The sequence below is a fragment of the Choloepus didactylus genome, chromosome 2, assembly GCF_015220235.1.
Source record: "Choloepus didactylus isolate mChoDid1 chromosome 2, mChoDid1.pri, whole genome shotgun sequence".
NCBI classification, from domain to species: domain Eukaryota; kingdom Metazoa; phylum Chordata; class Mammalia; order Pilosa; family Megalonychidae; genus Choloepus; species Choloepus didactylus.
In genome coordinates this window covers 15,926,135-15,943,593 of record NC_051308.1, presented here as the reverse complement: position 1 = coordinate 15,943,593, position 17,459 = coordinate 15,926,135, and the positions used below count along the sequence as shown (strand labels likewise).

The following is a 17,459-nucleotide window of genomic DNA, read 5'->3' as shown; positions in this document are numbered from 1 at the left end:
CTCTTGTCCTTTGCCACAATGTGATTGCCTTATTATTCAGGGCAGTACACTGATTCACTGCAAAGATGACAGCATGTTGATAGGATCCAGAGAGCTGGAAATAGCAGGTACCTTAGATGCCATGTATGACACATATTTACAGTAGATGGAAATATAAAAATCCTTGAAAATATAAGGTCCTGATACATTATAGAACTTATGCCTTTAGTAGACTAGAGTACATAAAGATATTTTCACCTATGTTACAGAAAAGCTGTCCCATCTTTTGCCCACAACCACAAGGATGAGGTACAATACCTGGCGGGCCTCTTTGAGTTCTGGAAGCAATATTTATCATTTTCTGCTCCAATCCGTTTGCTGAGTAACTGAGAACGCTGCCAGTTCTGATTTGTGCCTAGAGCAAAAAGCTTCTCTAGCTGGTCCAGCCTAAAATTCAAGCGATTCTGTTAGTGGCTCTTGTGCCCCAGCATATCTAATGCTTCTCAAAGAATCTAAGCAAACTTGGATGCTGTAAGAAGTCAGCTGCAAGTCACAAAAGGAAAATCACAATGCAGGGCCTAAAGATTTTGAGACAAGGTCAAACCTCTTTTAGCAAATGACTTTTTTTGTTAAAGAAACCCCCTGCTTAGCACACAAAAATTCAGCCTTCTTTTATAATGTCTGAATTCAGTGACAAAGGTTTTTTTCTAAGTACAACTTTAGTTGCATTTTCATATGTAATTTTTCATTTCTTTCTGTCTAAGCATTAAAAAATTTCCAATATGATTTCTTCTTTGATCTGCTATTTAACTGTTCTTTTAAATTTCCAAATGTATGTAATTTTTGTTTGTTTTAGCTATCTTTTGTTATTGCTTTGTAAACTACTTGCACTGTGCTCAGAAAAGGTGGTGTTTATCAGATCAATTCTTTAAAATTCGTTGAGACTTATTTTATAACCTAATACACCTTCTGTTTTTATGTTTTCCAGGCATTGTGTTCTATAGGGTGCAGAATTCATTACAGCCAGCTTGTTGATTGCTTTGTTCAAATCTTCCACATCTTTATGCTGTACTTATTTGGTTGGTTGCTTGGATGATTTGTCTGTCTGACCCTTCAAATACTGGGAGAAGTGAGCTAAAATCTTCTTCTGTGCTGGTGGATATATCATTTTATTAATTTTGTAGTTCTGCCAAATTTTATTTTATTGATTTTTAGTATATGTTATTGGGTGCATAGAAAAGTTGGAAATGTTATGGCCTCTTAGTGAAATAACTTTGTCATTATACAATATATATCATTACATAAATGCTCTTTATACCTAGTAATTCTTTTTGCCTTATGTTTATTTTATTCAAAATTAAAATAGCTATAACAACTTTCTTTTGATTTTCTTGGAATATTTTTAAATTATTTACTTCCCATCCTTTCCCAATCACTATGTTTCAGGAATATTTCCTATACACAGCAAAGAGATGTTTTTAATTTTTTAAGCAAGGCTGACAACATATACATTTACACTGATTATGATTACTGATATGATTTGTTCCCACCGTATTATTTTCTATTTGTCTGACCTTTTCTGATTATTTCCTTGCTCTTTTATTATTAAAAAATTGATTGTGGGTTTTATTTCTCATTCCATTTTTCTCCTGTACTGGATTGGAAGATATATACCCAATTTCTGTAATTGGTGGTTTTCCTTGAAATTGTAATATTTATACTTAATGCCAAAAAATACATTATCCTTCTTCTACACAAATATGCTCTATTAACTCAAATCACGCCCCTCCAGACTTACATGCAATAGTTGTTGAATATTTTTCTAACCCCTACAATTTAGGCTTTATTATCTTTCCTTTATACCATCATTTTATTACTATTTACCCACATTTTTACCATTTTCTTTTCTCCCCATGTCTTTTCCCTCTCTTTCAAAATGTATTTATTCTCCTTGTCTTACTGCACTGCCAGAAGTCTCTAAAGCAGTGGTTCTCAACCAGGGGTGATCAGGCTCCCCAGGGGAACATTTGGTAATAATTTCAAAGACATTTTCAACTCTTACAACTTGTGGAGGGGAGGGATACCACTGGCTTCTAGTGGGTAGAGGCCAGGGACGCTGTTAAGACATCCCATAGTGCACAGGACAGCCCCCACAACAAAGAATTATCAGGTCCAAAATGTCAACAGCACCATAAAGCAATGAATTATAATGTCAGTAACTAGGCATCCTTGCCTAGTCCCTGACTTAATGGTCACACAGCTAGAATTTTATCGTTTATGAAATGTTTGCTGTAGTTTCTGTTAACTACCTTCATCGTGTTAAGAAAAAATTCTTCTCTTCCTAGTTTACCAAGAGTTTTTGTCTGAAAACAGATGCTGAATTTCATCAACTGCCTTTCCCACATCTATTTATGATCATCTTAAATAGTTTTTCTTCCTTAATTTTTTTAATATAATGAATCATATTAACAAGTTTCCTAATATTGAACCACCTTTGGTTTACTGCAATAAACCCTGATTTGTGACTACCTTATTCTTTTTTTTTTCATTTTTTTTATTGAGGTTATTCATATACCATAAAATTATCCAAAGATCCAAAGTGTACAATCATACAGCCCACAGCACCATCATACAGCTGTGCATCCATCACCACAATTAATTTTTTTTTAATTTTTAGAACATCTTCATTACTCCAGAAAAGAAATAAAGACAAAAAAAGGAAACTCAAATCCTCCCATATCCCTAACCACCCCCCTCCATTATTGATTCATGGTATTGGTATAGCACATTTGTTACTGTTGATGAAAGAACGTTAAAATACTACTAACTAGTATATAGTTTGCAATAGGTATATTTTTTCCCTATATGTCCCTCTATTATTAGCTTCTAGTTACACTTGTTCTGGTTCATGAAAGAGATTTCTAATATTTGTACAGTTTATCATGGACATTGCCCCCACAAGATTCACTGTTTTTTACGTTCCCATATTTTAACCTCCAACTTCCCTTCTGGTGACATACATGACTCTGAGCTTCCCCTTTCCACCACCTTCACACAGCATTCAGCACTGTTAGTTATTCTCACAATGTGCTACAATCCTCTCTATCCATTTCCAAACATTCAAGTTCAACCTGCTCATAATAAGCAACCGCTCCCCATTCTTTAGCCTCGTTCTATATCCTGGTAACCTATATTTCATGTCTATGAGTTTACATATTATAATTAGTTCATATCAGTGAGACCCTGCAATATTAGTCCTTATGTGTCTGTCTTATTTCACTCAATATAGCGCCCTTAAGGTTTCTTCATCAACCCATTTTTTTTAAGACAGTTTTGTTCACACACCATACATTCCAACTGTAGTAAACAATCAATGGTTCCCTGTATAGTCACGTATTTATGTATTCACCACCATCACCACTATCTATATAAGAGCATCTCCATTTCTTCTACAAGGAAGGGGGAAGAGTAAAAGAAGGTAGAGAGACAAAAGAAAGAGAAAAAAGAAAGAGAAAAAAAGAAAAAAAAAACATAACAGCTAGGAAGCAACAAAAGGAAAGATAGCATTAAACTAAAGTAGAATAAAGAGTCAGACAACATCACTAATGCCAAGAGTCCCATACCCCTCCTTTATGTCTGCCTCTCATATGCATTTAGCTTTGGTATATCGCCTTTGTTACATTAAAGGAAGCATAATACAATGTTTCTGTTAATTGTAGTCTCTAGCTTGCATTGACTGTATTTTTCCCCCAATCCCACCCTATTTTTAACACATTGCAAGGCTGACATTCATTTGTTCTCCCTCATGAAAAAGCATATTTGTACATTTTATCACAATTGTTGAGCACTCTAGGTTTCACTGAGTTATACAGTCCCAGTCTTTATCTTTCCTCTTTCCTTCTGGTGTCCCACATGCTCCTAACCTTCCTCTTTCAACCATACTCACGGTCATCTTTGTTCAGTGTACTTATGTTGCCGTGCTACCATCACCCAAAATTGTGTTCCAAACCTCTCACTCCTGTCTTTACTATCTGTCTATAGTGCTCCCTTTAGTATTTCCTGTAGAGCAGGTATCTTGTTCATAAACTCTGTCATTGTTTGTCAGAGAATATTTTAAACTACCCTCACATTTGAAGGACAGTTTTGCCAGATATAGGATTCTTGGTTGGCAGTTTTTCTCTTTTTTATATATATCACACCACTTCCTTCTTACCCCCATGGTTTCTACTGAGAAATCTGCACATAGTCTTATAAGCTTCCTTTGTATGTAATGGATCGCTTTTCTCTTGCTGCTTTCAGGATTCTCTCTTCATCTTTGACATTTGATAATCTGATTATTAAGTATCTTGGCATAGGCCTATTCAGTTCTTTTCTGTTTGGGGTATGCTGTGCTTCTTGGATCTGTAATTTTATGTCCTTCCTAAGAGATGGGAAATTTTCATTGATTATTTCCTCTATTATTTCTTCTACCCCTTTTCCCTTCTCCTTCTGGGACACCTGTGACACATACATTCATGCATTTCATATTGTCATTCAGTTCCCTGAGAGGTTGCTCATATTTTCCCATTCTTTTCCCTATCTTTTCTTTTGTGTGTAGGTTTTCAGGTGTCTTGTTCTCCAGTTCCTGAGTGTTTTATTCTGCCTCTTGAGATCTGCTATTGTATGTCTCCATTGTGTCTTTCATCTCTTGTGTTGTGCCTTTCATATCCATTGATTCTGCCAGTTGTTTTTTCAAACTTTTGATTTCTACCTCATGTATGCCATGTTTTCATAATACGCTTCATCTCTTTTGCCATATCTTCCCTAAACTTCTTGAATTGATTTACATTAGTTGTTTCCAAATTCCTGTATCTCAGTTGAAGTGTAAGTCTGTTCCTTTGACTGGGCCATAACTTTGTTTTTCTTAGCGTAGGCTGTAGTTTTCTGTCATCTAGGCATCTGGTTTCCTTGGTTACCCCAATAAGGTTTTCCCAGACCAGAATGGGCTCAGGTTCCAGAAGGGAACAATATTCAATATCATGTTTCCCTGAGGGTGTGTCTTAGAAGATTAACACATCCTGTGAGGCCTTAAGCCACTGTGGTTTTCCTAACCTGCCCAGCAAGTGATGCCTATCAGCCTGTCACTCCTGATTGGTGTAAGGAGGTGTGGCCTGCTTAGTTTCTCTTTTGGCTGTTTTCCCTCAGGCTCTTGGGTCTGGTTCTGAATGGAAGGTGGGTAGTGGAGCTGGACAATATCTCCTTCCTCTTAGAGATGATACACGCCCTAGGGAGTTATTGTCTGCATTTAAATAGGTTCTTTGTCTCTCTGACTCTGCTATCACCACCCTTCTCTGGGTCAGAGCACTGAGAACTGAAAATGGCTGAGGCTTTCTCCACTGAGTCACTCAGGTTGAGAGAGAGAAAAAGGGCCAGAAAGCCCCCTTTCAGGGCCAGTCCCAGCCCCCCCAGTTTCACCTGTCAGCCAGAGATAGCACACCTGGCCCTCTGGACTGCCCATCCTGGGACAGAGAAGTCTTCTTGCTCTTTAAGGTCAGTTATCACTAAAAGCCTCTGTTTGTTTATTGGGGATTTGTAGCTTGTACTGAGCAGTTTGTTAATTAAACCCCAGTTGGAGCTGGACTGAGGTATATTCGCTTGTTCAGAGAGTGCTCTTTCTATCACAGCCATGTTTTGCAGTTCAGGCTGCCATGGGGGGAGGGGGCTCCCAGCTCAGGTCAGCAGTTTTTACTTACAGATTTTACGCTGTGATCTCAGGCATTCCTCCCAATCTAGGTTGGTATAAGATGTGTGGACAGTCACTGTTGTCCCCCAGCAGCTATTCCAGATTATTTACTAGTTGTTCCTGGTTGTTTGTTATTTGTTCCAGGGGGACTAACTAACTTGCACTCTTCTCTATGCCACCATCTTCTTCGTATAGCTTTCATTCTAGAAAGAATTTATTCCTGGGTGTGGTTATCAGCTCCTACAGAAGAGTGTAGAATACTGAGGTGGCAAAAGCTAGCCCACCAGCAACAAGTCAGGAAGCATCCTGCAGCTGGGGTAGCAGATCCCCTGGGTGGGCCAAGACTGGAAGATGCACGAGCCCAGGCTGAATTTTAAGTTTCAAATCCATTTTCATCTTGGAGAGCCAGAGGGTTACCTTGGACTAGGTGTGAAGGGGACTATCTGTTTCTTCTTCGGCTCAGTGGAGAAAGCCCCAGCCATCTTCAGTTCCCAGTGCTGTGACCCCTTATTCTTTTTTAACATGTTGCTATGTTTGGTTTGCTGCTATGTTATTTTAAATGCTCATAAGCAAAATATACCTATGCTTTCTTTTTCACTCATCTTGTCAACATCTGGACTGGTCTTATAAAAATGGAATGTGGAACATTTAATCTTTTCCTGTACTCTGAAAGAGAAGAAGAATTAACTATTCCTTGAGGGTTTGATAAAAATTTGCCATAAAACCATCTGGGCCTTGTGCCTTCTGGAAGAGACACTAATTCCTGTATGTATTGATTTTCCATTTCTCCAACCACAGAAAATAAGAGATTGTGGTTACCTAGAGGGGAATATCCAAAGAGGAATGGCCACAGGGGCTGCCATGGGACTGGAAGTCATGAGGGTGACTAGGATGGGTGATGGGGATTTCTGGAGTGCAGAGGGGTCTCACAGATTGTGATGTCTGGGGTACCATAGCTGTCACTCAGGTAGGCATTGCTGGACTTGGCCACCTTTAGGTAGATGACATCATACGTGTTCTTCAGGGCTGCCATGGCATCCTTGGGCATGAGGTCCTCCAGCCGCATACTGTTGACCACCAGGCTCTTGTCCCCAATCTGCAACCTCCCATCCTTGTGGGTGGCCCCTCCTTCGATGATCTGCATGACGTAGAGGCTTTTATCTCTGGAAATGTGCTGGTTTCCTACACCCGATACGATGCTGAAGCCAAGATCTTTAGGACCCTTGATGAGCTTGATTCCATGACCTTCTCAGCAGGGGGCTTCCGGCACCTGACATAGAGGCAGATAATGGAGCCTGCCTCTTTGAGGGCCTTCACCTCCGTTGAGTGGGTTACCTCCCACAAGTCTACTTCTTTGATAAACAGGATGCTGTCATTGACCCTGAGGCGTACATCCTGGGTCACATCCCCACCAGGGATGATCTTGGTGTTGAAAATGGATGGGTCATCACTGATGTGTGGGTTGTCAGTGCCACCCGCAATGCTGAAGCCCTTACCTCACTTACCCCTTTCCAGTGTGATCTCCTTGTATTCCATCTCCTCCTTGTTCACCTGCAACTCATTATCCTGGGGCTTCTAAGGTCTCTGTGTTGACAATTAGAGGAGAAGAATTGGCCTTGAGGGGAGAGAGGTAGCTGTGGCCCACGACTCCATGAACACCCTCAAGGGGACAAGTTCCTCTTCGACACATGCACCAGCTTGGGGGCCTCCCCATATCTTCTTGAAAATTCTGAGATAATTTTCTTCCATTTTAAAATAACTTTCAATTGCCAAATATAACACACACATACACACACACACAGAAAAATGCACAAAGCATAATACATCTGAATTATCACAGGATCAATACCCATTAAACCACCAAATAGTCAAGAAAGAGCATTATCAGCAACTATAAAGCCTTCCTTAGTGCCGTCACCCAATCATCATCTCCTTTTCTCTCCAATAAATATAACTACTAAAGTGACTTTAACATTATAGTGTAGCTTTTTGTGTTTTGAACTTTCTATAAAAGAATATAGAGTGTTTTATTCTTTTATGTATGGCTTCTGTGGTGCCTTGGAGTTATGTACTCCAGAAAAGCATGTTCTTAGTCTTCATCCATTTCTGTGGTTGTAAACAGGACCTTTTGAATAAGGTTACTTCACTTAAGGTGTGCCCTAACTGAATTTGGATGAGTCTTAATCTTGTTACTGGAGGCTTTATAGAGAAGGCCCCCGGGAGGCACGGGGAGCAGCCGGAAGCTGGAAGTCAACGGAAATGGAAGAGAAAGACATCACCATGTGCATTCCCATGTGATGGAAAAGACAAGAAACTCCAAACATTGTCAGCTAGCTAGAAGATACTAACCTCAGGGAAGAAGCAAACCTTCTAGCTTCTGAAACCCTGAGCGAGTAAATCCTGTTGTTAAGCCAATCCATTGTACGGTATTTATTTTAGCAATTGGGAAACCAAAACAGCTTCTTTCATTCAACATTGTAGTTGTGAATTTCAGCCATGTTGATTCATGTAGTAGCAGTTGTTCATTTTCATTGCTGAAAATTTGTTTATCCATTCTACTGTTAATGTAAATTTGAGTCCCTTTCAATGTTTTAGCTACTGCAAGTAATGCTGCTATGGCTATTATCCTGTAAGTTCCTTGGTGCATGTATATAGCAAGGGTGGAATTGCTGGGTATGCATAGGTTCAACTTCATTTAAAGTTTTTTCGAAGTGATTGGATCAATTTACACTCCTACCAGCAATGTATAAGAGTTCCAGTTGCTTCACAACCTTACCGATCCTTGGTATTGTCATTTATATTTTTGTCATTCTGTAATGTGTGGGGGGTATTTCATTGTGATTTTTATCTGTATTTTCTCGATATAATGATGAAACACATTTTCATATGAATATAAGTGGGCGGGGGGGCGGGGACTGAGGGGAGATGGAATTTACATTTCCATATGTTTAGTAGCTGTTTGAGTATCTTCTCATGTGAAGGGCCTTTTCAAGTCTCTTGACTATTTTTAAAATCAAATTTTCTATGCTTTTTCTTCTTACTCTGTAGGATTTTATTTTTGTATATTCTGCACTCAAGTTCTTTGCCAGCTGTGTGAATTGAAAGTATCTTTACCTACTCTTTGGATTGCATTTCTGCTGTCTCAATAGTGTCTTTTAAAGACAGAAGCCTTTACTGTTATTTAGTTAAATTTAACAACATATTCCTTTATGGTTTTTGTTTCACATTTAAGAAATCTTTCCCTATCCCAAAGTTATGAAGCTTTGTTGTTTTGCCTTTTACACTTAGAGCTACAATCCACTTGATACTGATTATTGTGTTTAGTATAAAAGTCAAATTTCATTTTTTCCAATTTAGGTATCCAATTAAAGCACAGTTATATTTAAAAAAAAATACTCTTTACTCACTATTTCTTTGTCATCTTTGTCATAAATTATCTATATACTATACTGTCTAAATTACCATAACCTTATATTGTCATGTTATCTACATATCAAATGTTAAACCAAGCTTGCACTACTGAAATAAACCCAAATTTGTTGTGATCCATTATCCTTTTTGACACAGTTATATTTGCTTTGCTATTGTTTTGTTTAGGATCTTTGCTTTTATTTTTATGAGACAGATTGTCCTTTGGTTTTCCTTTCTTAATAATGTCCTTAATTGAGTTTTGGTATCAAGGCAATGACAGCCTCATAAAATAAATTGAGAAGTGGTTCTTCTTCTCCTATTCTATTTCTCTGGGAGGATTTGTGTAAGACTGGCATATTTATTCCTTAAATGATGATGGTATTTGTCAAATAATTTGTTTATTCATTCTACTGTTAATGTAAATTTGAGTCCCCTTCAATTTTTTAGCTACTGCAAGTAATGCTGCTATGGATATTCTTCTGTAAGTCTCTTGGTGCATGTATACAGCAAGAGTGGAATTGCTGGGTATTCATAGGTTCAACTTCATTAAAAGTGTGTGAAGGTTTTAAATTGTAGATTCAATTTCTTTAATAATTACACAACTATTCAGATCTTTACTTCATCTTGTATCCATTTTTATACATGGTATTTTGTCAGGAATTTGCCTATTTACCCAAATTTCCAACTATGTAGAACAAAATTCTTCATGAGGAATTATCCTTTTAGTGTTTATGGGATTTTTAGTGATGTCCCCTTTTTCATGCTTGTTGAGATCTTATTCTTTATTTCTTCATCACTCTTACTAGGGGTTTATTAGTTTTATTAGTCTTTCAGTTTCTGGCTTTATTTATTCTTTTTATAGGATGTTTGTTTTCTATTTCATTACATTTTGCTCGTCATTATTTCCCTCTTTCTGCATCATTTTGATTTAATTTTTTTTATATCTTTCTTGAAGTAGACATTTAAATTATTTACTTTAACTCTTTCTTCTTTTCTTATAGCATTAAAGTTTAAATTTTCCTGTAGCTGCATCCCACATATTCCGATATATTTAGTATTTTTATCATCACTCAATTTAAAATATTTTTCAATTTCTGTTGATTTTTTTTCTTTGACCATGTGGTTATTCAAGTTTTTTTTCTTAACTACTAAATATATGAAAACTTTTAAAAAAATCTTTTTTCTTATTCTAATTTAATACCACTTTAGTCAGAGAATATATTCTGCATGATTTCAAAATTGTACAGACTTTTTCTGACACAGCACATGATCACTTTTGTTAACGTTCCTTGTGTTTTTAAAAAGAATTTGTGTTCCATAATTGTTCCATGTAATGTTCTATAAATATAAGTTAGGTCAGGTTTGTTAATTGTGTTGTTCATATTTTCTATATCCTTGCTGATTTTTTGTCTGCTTATTCTATCAGTTGTTGAGAGAAGTGTTAAAATATCCTTCTAATATTGTGGATTTGTCTGTTTCTCTTTGTAATTCTGTCAATTACAAATATGGTAGGTAGGTAGATAGGTAGATAGATAGATAGATAGATAGATAGATAGATAGATAGATATCCTGCTGAATTGAACCATTTTCCCTTAAGAAGTGAACTTCTTTATCTCTAGTAACACTTTTTCCTTTAAAGTCCATTTTTCTTGAATTAATGTAACAGTAACAAGCTTTCTTTGGGTTAGGGTTCACACATAACATCTTTTTCCATCCTTTAACTTTTCTATACCCTTATACTATAGACATGTTATTTATAAACAGCATATAGTTGAGTTTCCTTCTTTTATTAGGTGTGTTTATCTTTGTATTTTAATTGGACCAGTTAATCAGTTACATTTAATGTAATTATTGATATATTCAACTTAAATCTTCCACCTCACTATTTTCTTTTTATTCATCTTATCTGTTCTGTGTCCCCCTTTTCTCCTTTCTTGCATTCTTTTGGATTGACTAAATATTTCTTATTCTTTTTTCCCCAGCCCTTCCCCCATTTCTCAGCCTGGTAGCTATATCTTCTTTTACTATTCTACTAATGGTTACCCTAAAGATTACAATATGCATCCTAGACTTATCAAGATCTAATATTATTTGGTACTTTTACCACTTCTTGAACAATCCAAGTACCTTAGAACATTTTAATTCCATTTCTTCCTTTTGACTTATATGCTATTGTTATATGCAAAACTGTTGTACATATTTTAAGCCACAGAAGACATTATTATTATTATTATTACTATTAGTTTATATAATCAATATTGATTTGGATTAACTCATATATTTATCATTTTCATTGCTCTTTATTCCTTCTAGATCTATGTATTTACCTGCCTGAATAACACCATTTAGCATTTCCTTCAGTGCAGATCTCTTCATGGCAAATTCTCTCAACTTTTATTTTTATTGACTTTACTTGTTGAAAGGTATTTTCTTTGCACACTGACATCTGCTAGTAATTATTTTCTTTCAGCTGTTTAAAAATATAATTTCATTGATTTCTGGCTGGCATTGTTTTCAGTCTAATTAATGCCCTTCATTATCTTTAACATATTTTTAAGGTCCTTTTACTTTTGCTTCTTGTCTGTTGGATTAGATAATAGGAAAAAAAGAAATATACACATGTTTATTCACAATCCCTCTATAAACCACCAATCTACCTTAGCGTTAGGCTTTTAGGAAAAGGAGACAGAGGAGAGACATGAGTTTAAAATGTTGAGCTATTTTTAAAATGTATCATGTATTTCTTGTTATTTGAAATCACTTTTCAAATGATTTTCAGTAAATAAAACTAATCAAGTAGAAATATCTATTGTTCACATTTCAAGTGCTATAAAATGTTTTCTTTATTTGTGAACCTTTATTATTGTCAGTTTTTTAACTGCAAAAGGAGGCAAAAATGGTACAGTCTGGAAAACAGTTTGGCAGATTTCTTACAAAGCCAAACAGTCTTACTATGTGATCTAGCAATCATGCTCCTAAGTATTTATCCAAATGAGTTGAAGGCTTATGTCCATGCAAAAACTTGCACACAAATACTTATGGCAGCTTTATTCATAAATGCTGAAAATCGGAAGCAACCAAAATGTCCTTCAATAGATGAATGGATAAAGAAACTGTGGTACAACCGTACAGTGGAATATTATTCAACAACAACAAAAAAATAAATGGGCTATCATGTGACAAAAAGGCATGGAAAACCTTAAATGCATATGGCTAAGTGAAAGAAACCAGTCTGAAAAGGCAACATACTGTGTAATTCCAACTATATGACATTCTGGAAAAAGCAAAATCTGTAGAGACAGTAAAACAATCAGTGGTTGCTAGGAGTTCAGCAGGAGGGAGAGAGGGATGAATAGGTAGAACACAAGGGACTTTTAGGGCAGGGAAACTTTCTGTATGATACTATAATGGTGAATACATGTCACTGTGCATTTGTAAGAACCCACAGAACTGCACAACACAAAGAGTGAACTCTAATGTAAACTATGGGCTTTAGTTAATTGGTCAATATTGGCTTAATAATTGTAACAAATGTGCCACACAAATGCAGATGTTAATAATAGGGGAACTGTGGGTGAGGGTTGGGATATGGGAACTCTGTACTTTCTGCTCAATTTTTCTGTTAACCTTAAATTGTTCTAAAAAATAAGGTCTATTAACTTATTTTTTTTTAAGTATAGTATTGTTTATTCCTTGGAAAAAAAACTGGATTGTTTGCCCTGTAGAGTTTTCCATAGTCTGGATTTTGCTGATTGCCCTCCCGTGATACGGTACATGTTCTTCTCTCCTATTTTGTATGAATTGGTAGTTTCTGAGATTCAGGTTCAATTTTTTTGGCTAGACTACTTCAAAGATGGTGTTATACTCTTCCATCAAGAGGCAATACTGTCTAATTGTCTCTTTTTGTGTAATCAGCCATTGATGATCAATGGTAAGATCCATTAATTTATTACAAATGAATTATAACCTGATTCAATTATTTCTTCTTCATTTCTCAGCTGGGATACTTCTCTAAAAAACAAATCCCTCTCATCTACTATTTGGTTACTCAATAGTAGAGTATGTATAGGAAAAGCAGGATAAATGTTTGATTCTTTCCCTTTATCAGTTTTCTAAATGATGAGCTGGTTTACTAACATCCTCCAATAGTGACTGTTCTAGTTTGCTAATTCTGCCAGAATGCAAAACACCAGAAATGGGTTGGCTTCTATAAAGGGGGTTTATTTGGTTATACAGTTACAGTCTTAAGGCCATAAAGTGTCCAAGGTAAGTCATCAACAATTGGGTACCTTCACTGGAGGATGGCCAATGGCAACTGGAAAACCTCTGTTAGCTGGGAAAGCATGTGGCTGGCATCTGCTTCAAGTTCTGGTTTCAGAATGGCTTTCTCCCAGGACATTCCTCTCTAGGCTGCAGCTCCTCTTCAAAGTGTCACTCTCAGTTGTTCTTGGGGTGTTTGTCCTCTCTTAGCTTCTCCGGAGCAAGAGTCTGCTTTCAACGGCTGTCTTCAAACTGTCTCTCATCTGCAGCTACTCTCTCAGCTCCTGTGCATTCTTCAAAGTGTCCCTCTTGGCTATAGCAAGCTTGCTCCTTCTGTCTGAGCTTATATAGTGCTCCAGTGAACTAATCAAGGCCCATGCTGAATGGGTGTGGCAACGCCTCCATGGAAATTATCTAATCAGAGTTATCACCTACAGTTGGGTCGGTCACATCTCCATGGAAACACTCAATCAAAAGGTCACACCCTAAACAAAAAGATTAATCAATCTACCCCACAAGACTGCATCAAAGATAATGGTGTTTGGGGGGACATAATACATTCAAACTGGCACAGTGACCTAAAACAGTTTGTGTTTTTTTGTTTTTTGTTTTTTTTTTGGTGGAGGGGAGTGTAATTATGCAATGTGGATTTAAATACATTTAATCTATTTCAATCCATTGCAGTTGTATTAATTCTCATATTATCCCAACTTTGTCTTATACTGTTTCTTAGCATTCTTTTCTTCATTAGTTCTCAAACAGTTTTCTACTAGCATTTGATTAGTTTCTTCAAGCCCTCTGAATATATCTTTAAACCAGATATTTCCTAAGAGATTCTTTTTCTATGTCTTGGTTTCTTAAAAGATTTATTTGCTTCTTTGATCATCTAATTATAATCTGACATCTTTTAAGACTTTTTCTTTCAAGTTATTTTTATACACTGTGTAAACTATTATTTAGTTATGTGATGCATTCTATTCTTTATAGAAAGGAACATTTCCTGGAAAAAAATGGCAAATAATCCAATTCTAAACAAGGCAGTAAGAATCTGAGAATTTCATGAAAATCAAATCCACCCAAATACGCCCTCAAATACCTAATTAGCATCTAAGGATATTTTCCCATGAATGCTTTAACTCTAAGAACATCCTTCGTCACAGCCTTTAGATTTGATAACTCCACTGTATTTCTTTTTAGTTGTTCTGCCTTGTCTCCAGAAGTGTCTTCTGTTGCAGTTACCCCTGTGGCATAATTTTTCACAATAATCACTTCCTTGGATAGTTCTGTGACAGCCATGCCATCTTCTGAGGCGCTAATGTTTTTGATCGCACATGGATCCAAAGAACCTGCATCTTTCAACATGTCCTTACCTTCTTCAGGGATTTTCATTAAAACTTCCTTCTGCCATCTCTGGAAGCTTCTTTTTCCTCAAAACTTTTGCTGGGAAATTCATTCATCATTTAAGTTCAAGTTTTGTTTTTTGTGTTCCACACATTTCACCGAACCTCCACCCAAAATTTCAGTGATGGTCAGTGAAGTACTTTAATCTGTTGAGGAATGTTTATGCCAAACAAAATAAGAGTGAATTTTGAATATCATCCAGCCCAGCAGCCTCTTTATCACAACTGCTGTGAATTGTTCTCATTCTTTGTCCTTGAATTTTGGCCACTCTTGAGTGAAACTTTGTCTCTACCACAACTAAAACATGTAGCTTCCAAAAAGTGAAAGACTTTGATCAGAACCAGACCAGGCTCTTCTCTGGTATCAGCTTCAACTTTGATCTGTGGTATATGACATGGTTGTTATCCGAAGGATATGCTAAAATCTGAAGTTCTTCTTGAAATTTTTTATGGTTTTTTAAAATGTTTATTCTGGTAACATATATGCAACCTAAAATTTCCCCCTTTTAACCACATTCAAAGACACAATTCAGTGGTGTTAATTACATTCACAATGTTGTGCTACCACTGCCACCATCGATACCACTACAGCAAGGCATCTATTTTATGGTGACACTATTCTCTAACCCCACAGATCTCTGTGGAATCTGAATGACTAGTATCCTTTATTACATTATTCAAATTTCTTTTTTAAAAGTCTTGAAAATGATTATTAAGGAAGTATATTAGTTAGAATCTGTTTCAGTTGTAAATGACAGAAAACCCAAAATAAGAGTGGCTTAAACAAGCTATAAATTTCTCTCTCACATATATAAATAAAATATGATCTGAGAGGCTCTGCTTTAATTGGTGAGTTTATCTCATTTTACTTATTATAATTGTTACACTACAACTTATTTCCCAGTCAACTCCATTTCCATTAACAGCACTTTTTTTTCCTTGTCCTACATTCTATTAGGTAGACCAAATTTTATTCTGTTGGTTTAAAAGCTATCTATTCTGCATTTCTTTTTCTAATGAGTGTTGCCCTTATCTTACAAACCAAACTGAATTGATTTCTTAGATTTATTTATTCATATCTATATTCTCCCTTGGTTAAGACAAATCCTTTAGTATGATCTCACATCTCTTTGGTCACGCCTCTGCCAAACCCACATTGATATATACAGTTTTAGCTTGAGTTTTTTTTGGATATTCCTTTTCTTTTCTTTTCTTCTCTTTTTGTCCTTGCTTTTTTAAATCATATTTTTCATTGTGGAAAATAACATGCATACATAGAAGTGGTAACTTTCCAAGTACAATTTAACAAGTAGTTAGAGAGCAAATCATCCTTGCTTTTTTACTAAATTGTTTAATCATATTTATTTTCTATACCTATTGCAGTATCCCCCTAATTTTTCTCACTTGAATGCTTCCCCATTAGTGTTTTTAAAATGTGTCTTTGTGTGATGAACCTTCTGAAGAAGGTTCTGAGAGTATCTTTAACATCTTTAGTTCAAACATTTAAATGATAGTTTGACTGAATATAAAATTCTAGGGACAAAGTGCTTCTTCAATGCTTCAAAATATTACACTGTTGTCATCCTGTATCCAAAGTTCCTGTGGAAAATCTATCAATCTATTTCTCATTTTTTTAAAAGAAGATCGGCTCTTTATATAAGCTTTTTAATGTTGTCTTTGCCTTTGCTAGTCTTACATTTCATTATTCTGTGTCTAAGTATAGGTTTTTCCTATCTATCCTCTTTGGCATTCTCTGAGCCCTTTAAATTTGGAGGCTTCATCTTTAATTTTGCCAAAGTTTATCATCAGTAGCTTCAAACATTTCCTCCCCTCGGTTTATTCTTCTCTCTACCTTTTGGACTCATTATCCAGATGTTGGCACTTCTACACTTTATTTCACCTTCCTTTATTATCATCTGTTTCATCTTCTTCACTAATTCCTGATATATGTCCATTTGCTCTTTGTTTCATGAATCCAGAATATTTGGGGTTAAATGCTAGTTCTGCCTTGGACAATTTACTCAACTTCTTTGTGCCTTAATTTCTTCATCTGTAAAGCAGAAATAATAATAGTACCTACCTCAGAGTTGCTGTGAAACATAAATGTATTAATATATGAAATGCATATAAAGCATTGCCTGGTACATATTAAATAATAAATAAGTGCCAGTTGTGATTATTATTTATTGTGTTCTTTATTCTCTTTTTCATAACTATTATTTCTACTTGTTCTTTTTTTGACCTCTCGTGCCTGCTTTATATTACTAACATCTTTTCTGAGGATATTTGTTGCTTATTTTATATTTTTGGTTCATGTGTACCAATACTTTTGCTTTAAAATTCAGGGTTGAATGCTGTTCAGTTGTGTTGTTTTTCTAGTTAGTTGGTCCAGTCAGCTCACATTTCGCTGGATAATCAGCTGCCATGCCTGGTTATATGTACTTGGGAAGGGCCAAAACCCAGGACTACTTTGTGTGTCTCCTGGTGATCTTAACATAGGAAGAGATGAACCTCAGGACAGGGAGCCCCAGACACCACAGAACCACTGTCCACAGCCCAGTTACCTGCCACCACACTAAGAAATTCTTGGTCAGGGATTTGCCTATAAGGTCTTAGAGAGATACCGCTCACTGAGAAGGGGCAATCTTAGAATGTGCTCCATAGGTCCTGGTGAATTGGCACATGAG

The 17,459-nt window shown here is 36.1% G+C and overlaps 1 pseudogene; it reads right to left on the bottom strand.

Moving 5' to 3' along the window:
- Positions 1–6,587: 6,587 nt before the first annotated feature.
- On the bottom strand, positions 6,588–7,554 carry LOC119511115 (annotated as a pseudogene).
- Between the last annotated feature and the right edge of the window lie 9,905 nt (positions 7,555–17,459).